This window comes from Scardinius erythrophthalmus (assembly GCF_964197995.2).
Source record: "Scardinius erythrophthalmus genome assembly, chromosome: 18".
Lineage (NCBI taxonomy): Eukaryota > Metazoa > Chordata > Actinopteri > Cypriniformes > Leuciscidae > Scardinius > Scardinius erythrophthalmus.
This window is the reverse complement of record NC_138238.1, coordinates 12,723,081-12,744,111: the sequence shown is the minus strand read 5'-3', so window position 1 is coordinate 12,744,111 and position 21,031 is coordinate 12,723,081. Positions and strand designations below refer to the sequence as shown.

Genomic DNA, 21,031 nt, shown 5'->3' with positions numbered 1-21,031 from the left:
AAAAATAAATAAAAAATAATAATAAAAAGTATGAGTATGAAATGTATCGGCCCAAAAAGCACGTCGGCCCACCGGGAAAATGCTCGGTATGCCCAATGGCCAGTCCAGCCATGTAGAGACGTGACTGCAAACCTAAACGAGCAACTGACAAAACTTTCAGATTTACATACCTTTTATTGCTTGTAGCTTCATTGCTTTGCATCTGGTTAGGACACTTTGTGGTGTCGTCACCGAGACACGTTGATTCCTCATGACATCTATTTCTGTGCTATCTGTGAGGAAGTAGGGATATCTTATGTATGGTGTTCCAAAAAGCCACTTACAGCACAAATAAAGAAACATATAACAGTCTCAAGAGGCAAAAGTCACTTCTTGCTATTTCTTAACAGTTACTATTTCCCCTTGGCAACTTCTTAGGGCTTTCTGGAAGTTGAAAATTTGGCTGATGGCTCCAGTAACACATTAACACATCCATACACACACTCACACCTCATCATTTTACCATAATCCTATCTCTGCGGCCCATGCTGTGAGTTTCTCTTTTCCCAAAGATCAGAGCGGTGAAGCTTTCGGGCTTGTTTTGAATGGAGAGGAAGTCCTTGAAGGTGTTGCAGCTGAACTTATGGGGATCAGCAGGGTGAGCCAATAATTAGAGTTATGTGGAGTGTCCGGGAGGAGCGGAAAGAGGAAAACTGTGAGCTGGGACAATGCCGCAGTGCAAGCTTGGGGCAGGGAACACAGGATAGGGCAGGGTGTCTCTTAGGAGAGTTATAGCTCCACACTGATTCCAGGTGCTGCGCGCTGAGTGGTTTTGTTTTTCTAAGTGCTCGGAGAGGGAGGGCATTGCCGCAACGGGTATTCTCTCAGGTGCTAGAACCATTAAGGCAGCAGGAACTCAGATATGATATATGGTCTTGATGCACAATCCAAGAAAGACAAATAAAGTCTGTGCGAACAGCCTTTGTGTGGCCTTTGAGATTCAATGGGGAAAAAAGAAGCTGGATTGGACAATGATGATTGCGCTGCGATCGTGCTCTCTGCAGTTAACTTATAAACACATTGTCCTCTGTAAAATGACTGTTGTTGCAGAACAAATCACTTGTTTAATTGTTCTGGACTGCTTGTTATGTTCGGGAAGAACATCAGTTTAGTTTATCTCAGCTGGAAGTAAAAGGTTTTGCAGGCTCAGTGGTTTGTGTAATTGTAGCCTATATTAAGATTTCCCATCTTTTTGGACCCCAGTGTCGAAATTGCAAGAGATTGGAGACCTTCATGATGAATGATCTTGAGGGTGAATCGTGGTTTATGGAGCTAGTTTATCTGTGCATTTATTTGTGTGCCTGTACTTCAGCCTTGAAAGGATAATGGAAAAAACGAATGCATTTTTACACTGACACTGAATAACAGCTGTATACTGTCTAAGCCACATGGTCTCTAAACTGATAATCACAGTAGAATAGAGATTATTCAATGCACAGAGGGACTGTGGTTTTCTGTGGTATTGCCGAATGTGATTTGCATGATAAATCTAAAGGGATAATCATGTATGGGGGAAGTCTGAACACACAGTTCACACTTTAACTCACTTCCTGTTAGATGTCACTTTACAGGACCATGAGATATCAGGCTGGCTTAGAATTGTCACAACTTTAATACTGCCTCATAATGATACTGATCAGTAATTCCCTTTTTATCAGTAACTACAACGTTATGTCGACTGACAAATGGGGTCTCACTTGGGAGCCCCAATCAGTTTTAGAAAAATGGTCAATGCAATTGGCAAGGGGAATTTGCATACCAAGCCACTCCCCCATACATGCGGGGATATAAGATGGTGGCACGCATCCACTCATTCAGATTTTTTCTTTGGAGCTGAGTGTTTGCATGCAGCGATCACTCTTTCCAGTCACCTATAAAGAAGCGTTCTCGGAAAGAGCATGCAACAGAGGAAAGTTCGGTGAAAGGGTGCATTCAGTTGTGTTTCGCCATTCAAAAAAGAGCATTTGCACAATTAAGTGCAGCGATCCCCCCTGAGCGTTTTGCCGCAAAAGAGTAGATTTTCCTAAAAGAGCAAGCACGGGTGGTGAGCGTCTTTTTAAAGATGCCTTTCAATCCATGTGTTTCTGGATGTGATTATCTGATGGCCACGATCGCTGTCTTACATGTCTGAGCCTCGAACATGATGAGATGGCGTTCGTGGATTGTTCATGCTCTACACTGCGAGAGCATGACCTTGTCGGCATTGCAATCGCGACTCTCCTTTGTGAAGGCAAGAGTCCCCTCTGCTGTTACCCAGCCCATTGCCACTGCACAAGGCAGAGCCGTGAATCTGGTTAACACACTGGGAGACCAGAGGGTTACAATGCGCACAGTGACTGACCTTGCGGCACCTTACTGTCCCACCCGGTCCTGGTTCTCTGACCTGATGCTCCTCTCGACAGCCCCTCTGTGGCAGATTCCCCTGAGGAAGGACCTTCTTTCTCAGGAACGGAAATCTGGAACCTCCAAGTGTGGCTTCTGGATGGGACATGGAGGACCAGCGGTGGCAGACACCATCACTCAAGCCAGAGCTGAGTAGAGTCTGTTTGCTGAGTAGTACTCTTCTCGGCAGGATGACCCCCGGAAATGCCCGATCAGCTCTGTGCTTTCCTTCCTGCAAGAGAGGTTGAAGAAGAGGCTGTCCCCCTCCTCCTTGAAGGTGTATGTTGCCAGGCCTTTTCAGTCAGCGAATCATGCCTTGAGTTTGGGCCGGCCCTTCCTATGTGGATCTCACTTGGAGACCCCAGCACGTATATGTCCCCAAAGTTTCCACCACTCCTTTTAGGGGCCAGATGGTGAACTTGCAAGCGGAGGATGCCTCCGAGGCATTACTGTGTCCCGTTTGCACCCTGTGTATTAATGTGGACCGCGCGCAGAGCTTCAGAAGCTCTGAGCAGCTCTTTGTCAGCTTTAAAGGTCAGCAAAAGTAAAAGGTTGTCCCACTGGATAATGGATGCCATTGCCTTGGCGTACCAATTCCAAGGCATGCCGTGCCCCACACGGACTGTTGCCTCCTCCTGGGTTTTGGCAGATGGTTTTGGTACGAATGCCTTCTTTGTTTTCCAGGTGAGTTCCCCACTTGGCAAACCCTGGATTGAGTTTCATCCGATCATCTTTCGGCAGTCAGATGCAGCAGATGCATCCAACACCAGGCCCAGTACTCGAGATGCATGCCCGGTTGGTCAGCCCTTGTGGAGTGTTCCGTTAATGTAGGAACTGCGCACAGCGACTGACCTCGCGGCACCTTACTGTCCCACCCGGTCCTGGTTCTCTGACCTGATGCTCCTCTCGACAGCCCCTCTGTGGCGGATTCCCCTGAGGAAGGACCTTCTTTCTCAGGGACGGAAATCTGGAACCTCCAAGTGTGGCTTCTGGATGGGACATGGAGGACCAACGGTGGCAGACACCATCACTCAAGCCAGAGCTGAGTTGAGTCTGTTTGCTGAGTAGTACTCTTCTCGGCAGGAAGACCCCCGGAAATGCCCGATCAGCTCTGTGCTTTCCTTCCTGCAAGAGAGGTTGAAGAGGAGGCTGTCCCCCTCCTCCTTTAAGGTGTATGTTTCCAGGCCTTTTCAGTCAGCGAATCATGCCTTGAGTTTGGGCCGGCCCTTCCTATGATGAGAGATGCCCCATATGCTGCGATTCTTCTTTGGTAATCCCATATGTGTATTCTTCCCTAACGATAAACCCAGTCACTAATCAGCGACAGTCCTACATACTACACCCTATGTAAACTTATTTTAAACTACATTTTTATAATAATAAGAATTTTGTGATGGATGTTGCAGATTTTAAGTTTCATATAAAAACAATTTTAACAGCATTTTGACAATTATTTTAGAATTATTATGCATGTAGTTTTTATGACCTTTGTGGCACTGCAGGACTATTTGACATGAAATAATGAACACAAAAAGGGATTTTAAGTGGTGAAAAACTAGTCAAAACCCTTAAAATATACACTCCTTTCATAAACGTATTTAAATATGTATCTAAAATATTCATAGGGAATAAAAGGATGTTCATGGACATGTTGTGTGTCAACTATCTATACTCTAAATTTCAAACAAAACACTTGATGATGTTTAAAAAATGTCGATGTCATTTGTCAACAACCCATTAAAACTGTATTATGAACATCTGCACAAGCATAAATTAATAAATAAATAAATGAATGAATTAATGTTATTATTCTGTATTTTCTATGCTCTACCTTACATTGGTAGAGAAGAAGGGAAAGTAATTAATTCATTACACCCATATGGCTCTGTGATAATCTTCTAAATAAAGACACTGATTTGAAAGCCGCTGATTCGTGGGTTTTCACACTGAAATATTTAGTGAGAGAGCTTCTTTATGGCCTGTGAATTTCGTTAGTGTGTCCTTGCAGGGGAAAGTGACCTAGAGAGAGGTGTCAAGCAGCTTTATAAAGGAAAGTGGTTCTCGTGCCCTCTGGCTCAGATCATATTGCAGGCTTATGTCATGTTCCCCTGAGATATGCTCTTCAATTCACAGCTGACTGTCTCCGCGGTGGTCAAAGTCCTGAGGCATCCCAATAATCACTCACCCCTTAACAAAATACATCACAAAGCCACATAACACTTGCTATAACAATTACATCTGTACTAAATTTGGTTTCCAGAGTATTCCAGTGAACATTATTAGTGGAATATTCCGAACATTTGTCTCGGTTAAGAGCTCCGCTTAATTTGCTCACGCCTAATTTATTCAATTACATACTTGCAGGGGTTAAATTGGGATTTTGGAGGTGAGTGAACCTTCTAATGAAAAAAATATTACATGATAAAATGTTTCTAATTAGCTAAGTGTACTATGCTGAAACTCACTTGTAATAGTAAGTGTACTATGCTGAAACTCACTTGTAATAGTACTATACAGTATATATATATATATATATATATATATATATATATATATATATATATATATATATATATATATATAATCTTACTGACCCCAAACTTTTGAACTGTAGTATATATGATAGCAAAAAAAAATGTTAAAAAAGATTCAAATAAATTATTAACATACAAAAATCACCTACATGTGTTATTATTCTTGCTTTAGACACAAGCAGTCCAAGGAGATCTCTTTTTTTCAATCAATTGTGTGGAAATGCCTTTGTTTGGCACTAACTTGATATAACTTGTACATAATAGCAGTTACCTTTCACAAAACGTCAGCTTTTTAACTCGTTTTTGGGTGGTCTTGTGTGTTCAATGTTTAAAAAACACTTTATATATATTTTAATAATGTGAATATTAGTTCCATAATGATTGTTTTGCAAATAGATTTGTATGCTACCCAACAATGATTTATAAGAAACAGGGGACGTCTAGAAAATATCTGAACTTCTCTTTCCCAATGATTTGGATAAATGCCTAAAGAAAGTGATGGCGCAGACTGCTTCAGACGTGTAGGCAATAGACATGTAGGCAATAGGTTAGATTGCTTAAGAAACTTGGCAGACATTCTACAAAGATAATGATTGAAGGTGAACCCTAAACTAAAAACATACAAAGGCAAGCACAAACACTATAAGATCTGCTACTGGCTGAACAAAAACACCATGTGTGAGTATCAGTGGGGGCCTGGCTGATGCAAGGCTTATTAAAATCTGTTCATAAGGTTGAACTGGTGCCTGAATTTTGCTAATTAGATCTTCTCTGGATTCCTATATGGCAAAAGGCAGCCAGCCAGTGCACCTCTATTGAATGAAACAAACTAAGTGGCATTACATAACATCACTAAGCTTACGCTTTTAGCTTTAAAGTTCCTATTCGTAATATGATACAACTGCATTTCAATGAGGAACTTTAAGATGATAAAATCATGCCCTGACAGTGGCTGTGTCCCAAATAACACACTTGACATGTTCTTGCTGTCTTGAGATGTTTATCACAGGAACTGTAGGCTGTCCCATTTGTCATCTTACGTTTCAAAAGAGTGCTCATGACTGCTGCCCTTGCGACTGCTATACGCCCTTTATGCACACTTCAGCCGAGCATGCAATGATGCTGACAGTGCATTCAGATTACTTTCTTTTTTTGTTATATGTTAGTATGTGACAGTTTATGTGCCTATATATGTCACATACTAGTGTAGACTTTAAGGGCTGAAAGGGTTTAGGGTAGCATTTAGCACAAAGTTTTAAAAATGACTTAAAATGTTTATTTTATTCACCAACACATTGTTCCAAACCTGTATGACTTTCTGTCTTCTGCGGAACATAAAAGAAGATATTATGAAGTATGGATGGATTTCGACATAATGAAAGTCAGTGGGGTCCAATGCTGTTTTTATTTCTTCAGTATCAGGGGAATTATTATTTTCTACATGCACTCTTAATTACTATTTTGTAATCAGAAATGACTTTCAGAAAATTAATTTAGAGTGGATTAACCACTGGATGATTTAAAGTGAATTAAAAAAGAATGTTTGTAAAGAGTTTCAATGTAATGTGAGCTTGCTCAATTTAAAAAATAAACAAGTTGCCTGCTTTAAAGTCATGTCTGGTTTTGTCATAATGACAGCTGAATGGAAACACACTTGTTTTACTTTTAACATCTTGAGTTGTGAACAATTTAGTGGGGTGCACAAAAGAGACATTATTCACATGCGGAATATTCACACTTGATCCTGTAAAAAAGTTGAACGAAAAGCATGATCAGTTATAGCCAGATCACCAAGGGTTACACATGATTTTTCTGATCTAACTTTACTTGGACTAGAAGGCAGCCTTTTTCGTTACAGGTTCTGCAATGTTAATCACAGATGTGCTCTTTCTGTGAATGCCTCGATACTGCCTTTTATTTCCTGCATCCTTAGTAATTATTCAGAGCACCTGTGGTGTGAATAAATCGTTTGGGTTGTGAGTATAAACCTGAGTTGGAAATATTTGAACACATAATAGTTTATTTTTCCTCTTGAACTAATTAAGATTTTGTTTGATGTAGGTTAGCTTGCAAACATATAATTTGTTCAAAGCTGTTTACCAGAAACCGCTTATGATGGAGTTATCATCCAATCCGTTATCTCCTCTGAGCATTAAAAGCCCTGACCTCTGAAGAAATCACCTGTGGTCTTTAAGATCAGGTGTTCCAATTAGCATCCATCCATTCCATGCACTTGAGGCATTATGCCATGGAAAAATCACTAATGAAAAAAGTTTTCAGAGCAATGGCTATTTAGTTTAAAAGGACACAGAGAACATGGCCATGTGATGACATTATTGTTTCATTTAAAAGTAATTACATTTTATTCTTCACCAAAGCATGTGTGCGACTGTGTAACAACCTGAGATTAATTAGAAGGACATCTGTAAAGCTGCTTGGAGATCTTAATTATTTCCACTTGTGTTTCGATCCTATATCCTGGAGAAAAGACTAACAGTATTTAATTATTCGATTTGGTCTTATCATGTGTTCTTTTTTCCCAAGGGTATTGTTTTCTGAAATAGTCATATATTACATCCACTTGTGTTACTGAACCCTGTCTTTGTTTTGCACGGTTATGTGGCGTCATCTTGCTTATTGAAGGGTGGCACGTAAGTAATTGTGTGCAAGCAAGTGTGCTGCAGTGTTTCCAGTTTTACTGCAACTGTTGGGCAGAATCAGAACCGGAACGAATACAAATACGGAACTCTGAGAGCTCAGCCGAATCCTTCAACCTTGATGAGAGTCAGGTAATTTATACAGAATGCCAGCACATGCAATCATGCTCTTTAACTTTGTCTTTTTTAAAGCAACAAATACTAAATGAAAGTACATACGACTGTGGAATAAACTACAATGGGAATGTGAAAGAAACAACTTTTGAAAGGTAGACAATTATGTAAGTATTGAGTGTTTTAGTGAAGTATGACCCAGAAAGGTTCTCGCTTGGGTATTTCATTGCCTTCGTAATGATGTAAGATCTAATAATGCAGCAGTTAAGTAGAAATAATTATATTATTCCAGATCCAGAATGGTGTAAAAAATTTGGATGCAAGTTTTATGCTCTATTTTCTGCTCTCAATACTTACTGCAAAGGAATTCACATAGGAAGGAAGATGGAAAGAACACCCCAAATTTCCACCAGTGTGTATTTGTGCCTTTTATGGCAATGAACAAATTGAACCTGTACTGTTCACATTTTTGGGGTCGGTCGATTTTTAAAATGTTTTTGAAAGAAGTCTCTTAAGCTCACAAAGCCTGTATTTATTTAATCAGAAATATAGTAAAAACCAGTAATACAGTGAAATATTATTACAGCTTAAAATAACTGACTTCAGTGTCATGATCCTTTTTTACTATCATCAGTGTTGATAACAGTTGTGTTGCTTAATATTTTTCTTGAAAACTTGACACATTTCTTTCATGAACAGACAGTTCAAAAGAACAACATTTATTTAAAATAAATAAAAAAAATTGATGAAAAACTTTAAAAAATCTCACATTTTTCTTATTAGTTTTACTTCATTTAGAAGACTTTTGGACCCTACCATATATTATGAGGTAACTGAGAGATTTATGTTTTTTAGCAGATACTTCCTCACCAAAACAATTTGCACAAAGCACATACATAGCCATTACTATCACAGGTAACAGCTTTTGGCTCAATTGCTTGCTCATCTAAGCCTAAAATGGGGTTAATGGGTCTAGACGCATTCTGCCCAGAGGTTCTGTTTAAATGAGGTTGGAAATTTAGCCGTTCTGACAGTTATAAATGAAGAGTAGCGCAAAGTGATTACAATAGTCAATGTTAAATATTTATTCGATTTTTGTTGTTGTGATTGAAAACTGCAGTCTACTTCTCAAATTCTTTCAACAGAGTATAAGATGTTGCAGAGTTATGACAAACAGAAAAGGCACATTTCTGATGAAGCACCTCTAATCCTGCATCAAGATGCAGCACTTCCCTGTTATAGGGCAGTTAAAGGTTGTCCCTGTCAGCTGGTATTTTTGCTCAGACATGGATTAAAAGTAAATTATCATTGACGAATACGTTGTGTGCTCTGTTACCCGCGGCCTGCCTTTCAACTGCGGCAACCTACAGCAGACTAATTGCCACGGCTGTCTCACTGGAGCAATCTGAGGTGAAGACCCTTGTTCAAGGGTCCTGTTGTGATTGAGAAAGCAATGTGTCCCCAGTGTCATTTCAACCTCACAATGATACTTAACCGTCCAACTACCTCTGACTCTCTGGATGGTGTGTGATCAGTTTTTCCTCAGAAACTTCAACATTTCTTTGTTTTAAGTCTGTTAAAGATGACGTCCATCATATTGAAAACACTGCAGATAAATGTCAGAGCTGATGCTTAATACCTCTGATAATTTAAACTCAGCATATTACATTTCATTTTGAAAATATAGTGCATAAAGATCAGTAAGCTTGTTTCCATCACTGAATAAAAAAAATAAAAAGGTAATTGCGACTATTTATCTCACATTTCTGACTTTTTTCTCAGAATTGTGAGATACAGTCACTATTGTGAGAAAAAGTCAGAATTGTGACATTAACTTGCAATTCTTAGAAACATTCTGAGTCTTTTTTTTCTTTAGTTGAGTTTATATCTCACAATTATGAGAAATTAAGTCAGAATTGTGAGATATAAACTCACAATTGTGAGAAAAGTCAGAATTGTGAGTTTATATCTCGAAATTCTGACTTTATAACTCGCAATTATGAGTTTATATCTCGCAATTACGAGTTTATATCTCGCAATTCTGAGAGAAAAAAAAGGCAGAATTGTGAGATCATTTATTTTAAATGGTGTTTTTTTCCGTGGCGGAAACAAGCCTCCATTGATTAGAAATGCCCAAACACTTTAATAGCAAAAATATATATAAAAATAAAAAAATCCTTCCAATATTGGTTTGTCAAATTCTGCACACAGAGGAGCGTGTGTATTGGGCATGTTTTTGTGTTTATAGATTGTGTATAGTGTCAGCATGTCTGTATGTGTGTGAACTGTACAGCACTACAGATGGAGCTAATTGAGGGAATGAGTCACAAAGGATAAGTAACAAAGATCATACATTAGTGCCCCGGGTTCATTCTTTTGATGCATTTTTCCACACCTTTCACACATCATCCGTACAAGACATGATAGATGAGTTTGAAAAACACAGACCCCACCCCCCACCCCCCATAAAAAAATCTTTTCAAGATTCATGAAATGCATTTCTTTTTTCCTTTAAAGAACAAAGAGGTAGTGTTTCCATGTCTTGCCACAAAAATAACTAAGGAAATAGAAACTAGGGGAAAGTATCTTCATCTGATCTCTGCTACAGGGACTTCACTGCAGGGTTTACTTGCACAGTGGTACTGGTGTGCACACACTTCTGCCCATTCACCCGCTGCTATAGCTGCTGTTCACTGAACTAGCCATTATCAGGACTTCAGCAGAGACAGCTGATCCAGAACTTTACATTATCCATTCACGAGATGCATCCAAAAGGACCTTGCAGGATTTGTCCATGAAAAAAAACAGTCAATACCCTTAAAGGCATCTAATTTATATAATAAATAATTGATAAAACATACTGGAACATATTTTATTTATCATGAAGGTGAAATAAGTGATGATGAGTGGATGTTACTTTTCAAATGAAGCAAGATAAACAGTTGATTTAGATGATACCACTCCTCCTATTCATGAAACATTGTTCAAATATGATTTTAAACCAAGTGTAAAATTGTAATTTCTTACCTCAAATGGCAAATCTCAAATCACATAACAATTTAACTTATACTGTCACTAAAATGCACAACATATTGCATCTGTTATTGGCAGACAATTGTGTTTTTTTTTTTTTTTTTTTTTGTATCAACCAAAATTGTTTCCAAATTAATACTCAGCAAGGACACATTAAATAGATCAAAAGAGACAGTAAAGTCATCTGTGTATGTATTCTGTTAAAGATTTATAATTGAATTAAATGCTGCTTTTATCATAAAAGTATCATGGTTTCCACAAAACATGTATGAAGCAGCTCAACTGTTTTCAATATTAATAATAATAAAAAAAATGTTCTTGAGTGCCAAATCAGCACATTAGATTTGTGAAGGATCATGTGACACTGGAGTAATGGCTGCTAGAAATTCAGCTTTGCCATCACAGGAATAAATTACATTTTATAATATTGAAATAGAAAACAGTTATTTTAAATTGCAATGATATATGACAATGTTGATGCAGTTAATAAATGTAGCCTTGCTGAGCATAAACATTTTTTTTAAAATTGTTTTACCAACCTCAAGCTTTTGAACAGTTATAGATTTTAGATTAAGTTTGCCTTTATCTAATGCAAACTTTATGGGTTAGTTCACTCAAAAACTAAAATCATATCTTAATTTACTCCTCATCGTGCCATTTCATACCCATTTGACTTTCTTTTTTGTGTGGAACTAAGATGTTTTGAAAAATGGGGTCCAAACAACATACTGTAGACTTTCATTGTATGGACAAAAAATATATATATATTCTCTCCCTTTTAAATATCTTGTAAAAGAGATTTCACACTGGGCCCAAAACATCACTTAGTCAGAGGACACCAGGTGCCCCAAACAGATCCAATATAGCATTTATAAGAAACATCTCGCATGCACAAAACTGTCAGGGAAAAGGCACCCTTTGTGACGTTATTCTTTCATGGTGTCTGGAAAATAAAATGTGACTGAATCACACAGTGTCACCCAGCAAACTAGGGGTCTCGACACACATCATCACTCACACAGTATCCAATTCTGTTCAGCGCTTAACCAAAGACACAGAAGAGAAGTGCCCTGCAGTACACCGATAAGCACAGGGGATGAAACTCACTGGGATTAACTTAAATGAGAATGGGATGGAGGTGATTCTGGAAGCCAGGCTTCATGACAAAGTGAAGTGGTACAAACACTTCTCCCACCATCTCTGTATCAGGAGGATGTGTAACACATACTCATAATAATGGAAATTTAGAAATCTTGCTTAATGGGCTTTTGCATTATACACTGTTCCTCCCTGCTAACCTGCAAATGAAAGCACTCTGATGAGAAAGCTTTGGCAATACTGTACTATTCAGATGGCATGCTTCAGGGGTGTACTGGCCAGGATTACTGTGCCGGCACACGATAGATGGAGCACAACTGATAAGGACAATGAGAGAGAGAGAACCATGGCACCTGTTGACATTCGATTGCTGCTTATGTGCTCTCTGGCTGGTTGCCCTGCCCTCAGTTTCTAGTCTGCCTCTCGCTGTCCACATCTCACTGATTTACAAAGCATTTCAGGTCATTCCACAGACCGCACCATAATGCACTGTATTATGGTTTTCCTCTGCTAGCCAAACACTATATTCCAACAGCTTGATTTAATCAGAAACAGCACAATAGATTTACTAGTCCAATAATTTAGACCATCAATCAGACCACAGAACAACAACCTGCTTTTTATGTATTTTCCCCCATATTTTTCACAGATTCCTACAGTATTTTAATTCCCTTAAATTCTCAGCAGATAAATGAGAGGTAAATCAAACAGGCTTATCCTGCAGGCAATGCGAGAGAAAGCAGAAAACCTTGGTGACTAACACCACCGAAAATATCCTTAAAAAAGACTATCCCCAAAACATACCATTTCATAGTTTTTTATAACCAGCCAGTGTTTTTCATAACACTTTAGAATACTGTATCTTACTTACTGCATAACTAATAAGGAATTATTGAGGAACTAATAGATAATTATTTATTAACACTTAAGTCACTACTGTTAACTACTAAGGAAGATGTGTTAACTAATTAGTATGTAATAGAATTGTATGATTGTGTTAAGTTTCAGTTAGTTAATCAATAACTAATGAATTATGTCATAACTCTTGAAGAACTATTATTAATTATCTATTAATTAATGTGCAAGAAAAATAACTAAGAAGTAACTACTAATGAACAGTCATACACAGTGGTTACTACAATAAACCGTTTTATTTTAGCAGTGGAGTGGTGGATGAAGTACACAAATCAAGTACTTGAGTAAAAGTACATATAACCCAATAAAATCTTACTCCAGTAAAATGATAAACTATTGGCCTATTCATTTTCAAAATTACCTTAGTAAAAGTACAAAGGTAATTACTTGAAAAGTAAAAAGCACTGATCAATGTTTTTTATTTTATTTTCTAGCCAGTTTTAGTCATTCTTCAGCACTAATAAGAAAGATAAGTGCAGACATTTACTAGGCTATATATTGATCTGCAAATAAGCAAACTTTTTATTTAATTAGCAAAATGTATCATAATGTATGATAACTTATCTATTTTACAAAGGTTTAGATAATACCGTTAATAATGTGTTTTTTACAGTAAGTTTGATTTGAGTCAGAAGTATGTGGTAATTCTGTATTAATTACTAATGAGTTCCCTATATTCTCACTTTAGAATACTGTTCCAGGTTCCAAGTAATTCCTGAAGAATTATCTAATAATTATTTGTTAATTACCAATTAATTTCCTTATATGTTCACTTTAGAATACTGTTTCAGGTTATAAGTATAGCCTAATTCCTGGATATTTATTTGATAATTCTTTATTAATTACTAATGAGTTCCCTATATTCTTACTTTAGAATACTGTTCCAGGTTTTAAGTAATTCCTGAAGAATTATCTAATAATTATTTGTTAATTACCAATTAATGTCCTTATATGTTCACTTTAGAATACTGTTTCAGGTTATAAGTAGCCTAATTCCTTGATAATTATTTATTAATTACTAATGAGTTCCCTATATTCTCACTTTAGAATACTGTTCCAGGTTCTAAGTAATTCCTGCAGAATTATTTGATAATTATTTATGAATTACTAATAAGTTCCCTATATTTTCAGTTTCCCTCAGTCATTGCCTCAAACATGAATTTACTCAATGGCATTCTATGCTAAGGAAAACAGACACACACAGTACTGTATATAAAATATAAAAACTAATCTGAGGTTAGTTTTGTATGACTGTTCATTAGTAGTTACTTCTTAGTTATTTTTCTTGAACCTTAATTAGTAGATAATTAGTAGTAGTTCTTCAAGAGTTATGACAGAATTCATTATTTATTGATTAACTAACTGTTACTTAACACAATCATAAAAATATATTACATACTGATTAGTTAACACATCTTCCTTAGTAGTTAACAGTAGTGAAGAAGTAGTTAATGAATAATTACCTATTAGTTCTTCAATAATTACTTATTAGTTATGCAGTAAGTAAGATACAGTATTCTAAAGTGTTACCCTTTTCATTGTTGCTGGTGAATTAATCAGGCTGGCAGTTAAACAGGTTTATCGGGCTGGTATTGAAATAGACATTTTGTGACCTATAACATAGCACAGAGAAGAACAGGTAGGACAGATAGCATATACAAGTGCACAGCATTCTGGTTCATTTGAAAATAGATGACTTTGAAGTCAAAAAATGGTAATGAAAGGTTCATCTTAACATTCTTGCAGTTTTAAATCCTTTTGCATGGAAAATAAAATGGCTTTTATTAGGCTACTGATATGACTGGAGGCTACATCTCATTTGAATTTACATTTAAACATATTTTTAAAAGTACTATTCATTTCTTTATAAACACAATTACAAATGCAGTGCATTCAAACCCCTAAAGAGTGGGATCTATAATCTAGAACAGGGGTGCCCAATCCTGCTCCTGCCGATCGACTGTCCTGCACAGTTCATCTCCAACCCTAATCAAACACACCTGAAGCAACCAATTAAGGTCTTCAGGATCACTTGAAAATTAAAGGCAGGTGTGTTTGATTAGGGTTGGAGATAAACTGTGCAGGACAGTCGATCGGCAGGAGCATGATTGGGCACCCCTGATCTAGAACATTAAAAGGATATCTTATTTCCATTGTGCTTTGAAGCAAGGTACTATGCCAGAAGGGACTGACCATATAGGAAATGTAGGCCTATGTTAAGTTGCATAGGATAAAACATGCCTAATAAATAATTAGGCATATTAAGTAAGAAAACAAAGGGTACTAAGCTTTATATTTATGTAGTATACAAACAGTTTTGAACTCAAACAACAAAAGCTTGGAATGAGCTCAACAGAATTCATGTCAATTGGAAAGGCTCCTAAACAGTAATCACTGTATCAACCAAAGCCCAAGAAGCAAACTGGTGCGTCAGTGCTCCTGGAAATGGAGATTGTCAAAAGCTTTTTTCCACATTTTCTTTTTGTATTGTATTTTCACTAGTGATTGGACTGACTTAAAGTAGCGTGAAAGGGCCGTACAAAATTACAACCGCCCTAAAGGGAATCAATTTTGGTCGACCAGAATATACTCAGAATTCAGGGCATCACTCATAGAATGCTGCTGTAGGTGCCTGACTAAATCTAATTTATTGGATTTCCCCCTCTTTCTTTCACCCAGAGATGACATTTCTTCTCTATTTCCTAGTAATCACAGTAAGGAGATTGTGGGTTGTTCTGCCTGGCTGCTCAGCCCCTGATCTTCTGGCCCTGATGCAAAGTCATTCTGTTTATAATGAGCACAAGCTTCATTTATTTTGGGCTCATTTCTAATGACCGCTGTCTAATGATGTCTTCCTGTTCTTGCCTTTTCTGGAGACAATTTGCTTATTGCACATCAGGAGAGAAGTCTATTTTTAAAAATCTAAACAAGAACTAATGGAGAATGTGTCTGCTGAATGAATATACAAAAAATGGTTAGTGGCAGATATGGAATTTATCGTAGGTGTTAAGAGGAAAACATTTAGGAGGGAAATTTTTGGACATTACATGATTTTGGTTGGTAGGATCTCAGAGATTTTTGGGAAGCCTGTTGCACAGCTAATGGAATTCAAACAGTTGGAGACTGATTGCAGTGTAAACAATCTGTCTGCTAATCTGTGATCGGTAGGGCTGCGCTCAGCTGGTCTGTCCGGCAGATGTCACCTTGCTGAAATCCCACTGTGATAATTCCTCGGATGAGAACCTTCGTGATTCTTTTATTGCCCAAAGTAATAGCCTAAATGGCCACTGACAGTTGCACATATAGCAACATGCTCCTCTGATTTAGGGTTAGAATCATTTACTTCACTTGTAAGTTATGATTTATGATGTTTCTGCTGTGTTGCCATCTTAATTTAGGTGTTTTTATTTAAGAAATAGCACATTGGCAAGAGTGTTATACTGCTAATTATACTACAACAATTAAATAAACAAGAAGTTAACAATGAGAAAATTACTTTTTAGACACAGTATTTCCACTTACTTTCGTCTAGTTTTGCTCTGTGATGGAAAATACTTTCTGGCACATACCTGCCGTCACATAATCCAGGTGGATGCTGCACATTGGTGGTGGTTGAGAAGACCCCCCCCCCCCCCTTCCATGTAAAGCGCTTTGAGGACCCAGAAGCGCTATAAAATGTGATGAATTATCATAAGTAGTAGTAGTATTATTAAAGCATAATCAATTGTTGTTTTTCCTTTCTGAATAAATTGATGTGTTTTCAAAGTTCAAAGAGTTTATTATGATATGCAAATTATATTATATGAAAAAAACATGTAAATTACAAATATACATTACAAATATACAAACAGTGCAATATTAATATAGTGTTTGTGCAAATCTGGGTGCCCGTTTTAATGAATTGGTTAACTAAATGATTCAATGACTCACTCATTAAGCAAGTCACTTTCATTTCTGACTGAATCAGTTAACAGAATAAATCAATATCACATCCAAAAAGCCATTAACGTGTTTCATTCCTGAATCAGTGTTGTTAAACTAACAAATAGGTTGAATGAGATTCAAGGGCGTAGTCATAAAGACAGCCACCTACTGGTATCGACTTTAGTTAGGGGAGCACCATATTTCATTTTTGGCACAAATGAAAATCAGGCTATGAGGTATAGAATTACAGTGCGTTCAATGCTGTTTGACAACATACTGATTGCTCAGCTGACAAAACATCTTTCAGGGAAAAATAAATAAATTCAGTGGACAAAAACCACTGAATTTAAAATATGCAAGTTACATGAAAATTGCATGATCTATGAACTTTGTACAGTGCTTGCCATTGTAATCTCTGTAAATCTATCCCTCACAGCCTTGTAAATTCAATATGGCGTCTAACCTGGCTAAGGTCTATATTGATGTAACCTGCATGGAGAAAGAGTCAATGCCTGTCAGGAACCTGCAAACACAGTGGAACTTCACTCTGCCAATAAAATTCGGGGACCGGAACTAACTGTTGTATAATAAGCTACATGAGGATGCAATCTTCTATTTATTCAAAAGATGCTACACTGTAACAATTAAATAAATTGCTATGCAGTGTTAAAATAAATATTCAAGTGTAGATTCATGGGAAGAATGTAATGAAGTTTAATGTTAAATATTATACTACTGAAATGACCTTCAAGACTTAACACAGTCAAGTATTTGAGTGAGCAGTGCTTACACAAATAGAGGCAACCGTTCTCAGTTCACTAGGTCAACAAATCTGTGAAGCAGCTGAATAGATCTTTCTATTATTACTGTGTTATTTAAAGCACAGGCCTATATCTCACCTTCTGATAGCTTCAAGGGTTATGGAAGATTTTGACTCATGTCATGACAAGACACAGCATACACCAGCTGCTGTGTGTCAGCACCTTCCTGGGCAATGGGACAGGCCCGCAATCCTGACACGAAGGTGTTTGATTCCACATTATTCTCAGGTTTATATGCAAACAAAGCTGTGGGACTGGACTCAATATGGTAGGTTATGACATGCGAGGGGTCAATATGGTCACCAAAGAACTGGAGTGCTCTCATAATTATGCTTTTCAGTACTTTTTCAGAACTATTTTGATTTTTTTTTTTTATTGAAACATAGTTTTCTTTCATTATAAGGTTAGCAACAGAGAAAAACCTCAGACAACTACGAACATCATCTAAATGCCTCTGGATAATTGGATAAAAAGAGGCATTTATCGCCCTATGTAATTCAGATGTCAAGTAAATCTTGTTGTTTGCAATGCCATTGTTCTCAAACAGTTTGCAGATTGGGAAATGCCATTGCAGAGCCAGACCTCTATAATACTGAAGCAAGTTTAAAGTGAAGCAAATGATACCTGTTTTTACCTGTATTAGAGGCCAGAATCTATAAACCACCATTTTTATGGATCACACCCTAGGCAGTGCATTCTAGTAATCGAGCACTACCATAATAGGTAGGAAAATGTAAGCTAGATAAAGCAGGAGTCTTGGCCCCTATGCACTGCTTAATCAATTCCACACAGAGCAAAGAGTTTGCACAGTCACACACTGTTCTTGTTCTTTCTCCCTTCTGTTCAAAACCTGACCATATGGGAGAGCGGTCTGGGTTAGCACGAACCGACAGACTAAGAGCATATTTATCTGCCAAATCATCTCCACATAGTTTAACTGGTTGTTCTGCTGCCGTTACAGGGGAAGATGACTGTCTGGGGCAAGACCAGAGCAAAGGAAGCCAAGACGGCTGGTATCTCCCTCCTCCAAACTGAAGAGAGAGAGTAAAGGAAGAGCACAGTGGGCAAGAGAAGAAACACAAGTCACAGCACAAGGAGTATCCCAACATTAAGAGGCCATTGTGGGGTTGGAGTTGCCGCCACCTCACCTGTTGATTTGTTTCAATCCTGGATGACTTTTATTCCCAGTTCATCGGTTTTCTCAAACTTTGGGCTATTATCACTGTGAACTGGGTTATTTTTACATATTTATTTTTTGATCATCTGTCAAACTTAGTCATCAAGGATCAAATTTCAAAGCAGGTCATTAACCAAGAGAAACACGTGAGAACTTTTATCTCCACCTCTCCCTAGTGACTATGATGAGAATAATTTCCTTCAAACAACTGCAATAGAAGCCATCATTATCTTTCCTAACATGACTCACATCAAAAAAGAGGCAAATCCAAAAATCAATTTCTCTCATATTTATGAAAATATTCTTGCTCTATTTGATCATTTTGGCTGTGTTTGACATGAACCTATTCTATTTGATTTACCTTTGATGATTTGATTATCTCCATTGTAGGGTACTACATTGCAGCCATGGCAATGCAGTTTTGGAACCATTCCCTTCTGCGCACCCTTTTATTTTTTCAGAGTACTTTATTCTATTCCTCGGGCCAGTCAAATGGATTCTCTCTGATCACTGAGGATTCTGTCTTCTACATCATATTTCCTTGAGGCTGACAAGACTGGAGGGTTTGCGTTGACCTCAGACTGACCTGAGAGCTGTTCCTCCAAACTACAATGCAAAGGATGCCTGGCTTTGACTTCTAATGAGTTGGACATTTATACTGTCCATTCTGACAAGTCAGAACACATCCATATGGAAGGCCTGTACACATATAGGATACACACAATGCTATAAGCATTGCAAAATGAAACTCACCAACTTGGCAACTTTAGTTTCCTGACTCCAAAGGAATAGATTATTTATCTTAATGCACAATGGCGCTTATTGTTGGACTTTGTTTTACACAAAAGATAAACAGGAAAGTACTGCCCAAAGTTTGTATGTTGCTTTGGTATGTTGAATCTGTGGAATGCCTGTTTTGTTTTTGTACAGAGAGTTTACATATACTTGGTAACACGTTACAATAAGGTTTAATTCCTTAACAATATTTATAAAACTGCATTAAGTATGCATTAACTATCATAAACTAATAATAAACATTTTAAAGCAGTTAATAATCTAGGTTAATGCTAATTTGATTTCAAAAGTACTATTGTTCACTTTTAATTCATGTGTGTTCACAACATGGACATGAAATTTTGATTTGAGTTGGAATTATCGTAAAGCTTATGCTTATCGTTATGCTTGTTGTATTCTGCTAGTTGTGAACTTTTCAACAATATATGACACAAATCTGTCGGGTATGCACAATGATTTTACAGATCACATTTTCATGAAAAGCAATTAATTTTTCACACTATGAAAACAGAACACTTCTAATATTTCAGCAAATTTAAAAGCACTTGTTAAGTTGCAGCATATTCCATATATTCGGTGTAAAGCCTAGTATCTATGCTTTAAAACGACACCCATTTTGTGTTGGTCGAGCAAGTGTTAGGTAACGTGATAACTTAGTAGCGCCCCCTGCTACGGATTTAAGAGGCTATGGTTAACGATTAATTGATCATTAATTTAAACAACAATTGATTATGGGAATTTATGTAAATTGACATCCCTGATTGACATATTGATATTTTGACAACACTACTTGTTGGACATTTTCACTACAACTGATAACTGAGAGACAAGTTACAGGATGAGCAGAGTGATATACAGCATTGTCATTATGTTGAAATTAAAATGTTAAAATGTGGTATTATACATAAAAATTTACATTCACCTATTAACAAATGTTGTAAAACATATTGTTCATTGTTATTTCATGATACCTAATGCACTAATGTCCCCAAATTATTGTAAAGCGTTACCATATACTTAATGTCCGTGTTGTATTTTATGTTAAATTTATATGTGCAGATTACTTGTAAATATTATAGCTATATTATTTAATTTTTTGCCTACATCTTTGTTTACAAAAAAAGCTAATGGCAATCACAGATCAGGTGAAGTACAAAAATATGTATTATGTGAAATATATATATATATATATATATATATATATATATAAACTATATATAAACTATATATAAAATTTGCACCTATTGCAAAATGAAAACAAAACAAAAATCAGTGTGTAAAACAGAGGGAGAAGCCTTCCACGGAGTATGAAAATTCATAGTTCCATGGCTGAATTTTGTACCTCAGGGGAGAAAGTTGGTTCCAAATGACTAAAACAGTAAGCTTTTTCAACTTTGTATAGCAAGTTAATTTATTTCTAATATAAACTTTTAAATGGACATGTTTTTGGAAGAGCATTTAGTGTGCAAATACAAACAACCAGAGGGAGTTCAAATGCAATGCAGGAATGCAAAAACAATGTTATTTTTTAAGCTGTTTGGT

General features: G+C 37.0%; 1 protein-coding gene across 1 annotated transcript in view; it reads left to right on the top strand.

Moving 5' to 3' along the window:
* The window catches only part of uts2r (urotensin 2 receptor), a 33,623-nt gene extending 13,005 nt beyond the window's left edge, over positions 1–20,618 (top strand). Inside the window, exon 3 of the mRNA XM_081391994.1 lies at positions 18,479–20,618. The gene's annotated coding sequence lies outside the window, so the exon portion shown is untranslated. The remainder of the gene's footprint in view (positions 1–18,478) is intronic.
* Positions 20,619–21,031: the final 413 nt, after the last annotated feature.